Below are 3142 nucleotides of genomic sequence, written 5' to 3'. Positions count from 1 at the left end.
TCTTCATATTTTTCACACCTTTTGAAACTCTTCATATTTTTCACACCTTTTCAGGCTCTTCATGTTTTTCACACATTTTCAGGCTCTTCATGTTTTTCAACACCGTTTCCTGCTGTTTCTATTTTTCAGACAGTTTCATGCTCCTCATATTTTTCACATCTTTTGAAGCTCTTCATATTTTTCACACCTTTTCAGACTTTTCATGTTTTTCAACACCGCTTCATGCTCCTGCTATTTTTCAGACTGTTTCATGCTCCTCATATTTTTGACACCTTTAGAAGCTCTTCATATTTTTCACACCTTTTCAGGCTCTTCATGTTTTTGAACACTGCTTCATGCTCCTCCTATTTTTCAGACCGTTTCATGCTCCTCATATTTTGACACCTTTTGAAGCTTTTCATATTTTTCACACCTTTTCAGGCTCTTCAAGTTTTTCAACACCACTTCATGCTTTTCCTTTTTTGCAGACCATTTCATGCTCCTCATATTTTTGACACCTTTTGTTGCTCTTCATATTTTTCACACCTTTTCAGGCTCTTCTTATTTTTCAAACAAGTGAAGCTCTTCATATTTTTCACACTTTTTCAGGCTTTTCATGTTTAGAATACCGCTTCATGCTCCTCCTATTTTTCTGACCATTTCTTCCTCCTCATGTATTTCACACCTTTTGAAGCTCTTCGTATTTTTCACACCTTTTCAGGCTCTTCATGTCTTTGAACACCGTTTTATGCTGCTTCTATTTTTCAGACCGTTTCATGCTCCTCATATATTTTAAACCTTTGAATCTCTTCATATTATTCACACCTTTTCAGGCTGTTCATGTTTTTCAACAACGCTTCATGATCCTCCTATTTTTCAGACCGTTTCATGCTCCTCATAATTTTGACACCCTTTGAAGCTCTTCTTATATTTCACACCTTTTCAGACTCTTCATGTTTTCGAACACCACTTCAAGTTCCTCCTATTTTTGCGACGGTTTCATGCTCCTCATGTATTTCACTCCTTTTGAAGCTCTTCATATTTTTCAAACGTTTTCAGGCTCTTCATGATTTTCAACCCCACTTCATGCTCCTCCTATTTTTCAGACCGTTTCATGTTCCTCATATTTTTGACACCTTTTGAAGCTCTTCATATTTTCTACACCTTTTCAGGCTCTTCATGTTTTTCACCACAGCTTCATGCTCCTCTAATTTTTCAGACCATTTGGTGCTCCTCATATTTTTCACAGCTTTTGAAGCTCTTCATATTTTTCACACCTTTTCAGGCTCTTCATGTTTTTCAACACCACTTCATGCTCCTCCTATTTTTCAGACCTTTTCATGCTCCTCTTATTTTTGACACCTTTTGAAGCTCTTCATATTTTTCACACCTTTTCAGGCTCCTCCTGTTTTTGAACACCGTTTCATGCTCCTAGTATTTTTCAGACCATTTCATGCTCCTCATATTTTTGACACCTTTTGAAGCTCTTCATATTTTTCACACCTTTTCAGGCTCTTCAAGTTTTTGAACAATGCTACAATGCTCCTCCTATTTTTCAGACCGTTTCATGCTCCTCATATTTTTGACCTCTTTTAAAGCTCTTCATATTTTTCACGCCTTTTGAAGCTCCTCATATATTTCACACTTTTTCAGGCTCTTCATATTTTTCAACACCACTTCATGCTTCTCCTATTTCTCAGACCGTTTCATGCTCATCTCATTTTTGACAGCATTTGAAGCTCTTCATATTTTTCACAACTTTTGAAGCTCTTCATATTTTTCACACCTTTTCAGGCTCCTCATGTTTTCCAACACCGCTTCATGCTCCTCCTATTTTCAGACCATTTCATGCTCCTCTCATTTCTGAAATCTTTTGAAGCTCTTCATATATTTCACACATTTTCAGGCTGTTAATGTTTTTCAACACGGCTTCATGCTCCTCCTATTTTTCAGACCGTTTCATGCTCATCTAATTTATGACACCTTCTGAAGCTCTTCATAGTTTTCACAAATTTTCAGGCTCTTCATATTTTTGAACACCGCTTCATGCTCCTCCTATTTTTCAGACCGTTTCATGCTCCTCTTATTTTTGACACCTTTTGAAGCTCTTCATATTTTTCACACCTTTTCAGGCTCCTCCTGTTTTTGAACACCGTTTCATGCTCCTAGTATTTTTCAGACCATTTCATGCTCCTCATATTTTTGACACCTTTTGAAGCTCTTCATATTTTACACACCTTTTCAGGCTCGTCATGATTTTCAATAACACTTCATGCTCCTCCTATTTTTCAGACAGTTTCATGCTCATCTAATTTTTGACACCTTTTGAAGCTCTTCATATATTTCACACCTTTTGAAGCTCTTCATATTTTTCACATTTTTGAAGCTCTTCAGATTTTTCACACGTTTTCAGGCTCTTCATGTTTTTGAACACCGCTTCATGCTCCTCATATATTTCAGACCGTTTCATGCTCCTCATATTTGTGACACCTTTTGAAGCTCTTCGTATTTTTCACACATTTTCACGCTCTTCATGTTTTTCATCATGACTTCATGCTCCTCCTATTTTTCAGACCGTTTCATGCTCCTCATATTTTTGACACCTTTTGAAATCTTCATATACTTCACACCTTTTCAGATTCTTCATTTTTTTGAAAAGAGCTTCATGCTCCTTCTATTTCTCAGACCGTTTCATGGTCATCTCATTTTTGACACCTTTTGAAGCTCCTCATATTTTTCATTCCTTTTGAAGATCTTCATATTTTTCACACGTTTTCAGGCTCTTCATATTTTTCAACACCGCATCATGCTTCTCCTATTTTTCAGACAGTTTCATTCTCCTCATATTTTTGACACGTTTTGAAGCTCTTCATATTTTTCACACCTTTTCAGGCTCTTCATGTTTTTCAACACTGTTTCATGATCCTCCTATTTTTCAGACCGTTTCATGCACCTCATAATTTTGACACCTTTTGAAACTCTTCTTATATTTCACACCTTTTCAGACTCTTCATGTGTTCGAACACCACTTCAAGTTCCTCCTATTTTTGCGACCGTTTAATGCTCTTCATATTTTTGACACCTTTTGAAGCTCTTCATATTTTTCACACCTTTTGAAGCTCTTCATATATTTCACACATTTTCAGGCTCTTCATGTTTTTCA

This window comes from Dama dama, unplaced genomic scaffold (assembly GCF_033118175.1).
Source record: "Dama dama isolate Ldn47 unplaced genomic scaffold, ASM3311817v1 ptg000093l, whole genome shotgun sequence".
NCBI lineage: Eukaryota > Metazoa > Chordata > Mammalia > Artiodactyla > Cervidae > Dama > Dama dama.
The sequence above is the reverse complement of the archived record's forward strand: the minus strand, read 5'-3'. Positions refer to the sequence as shown.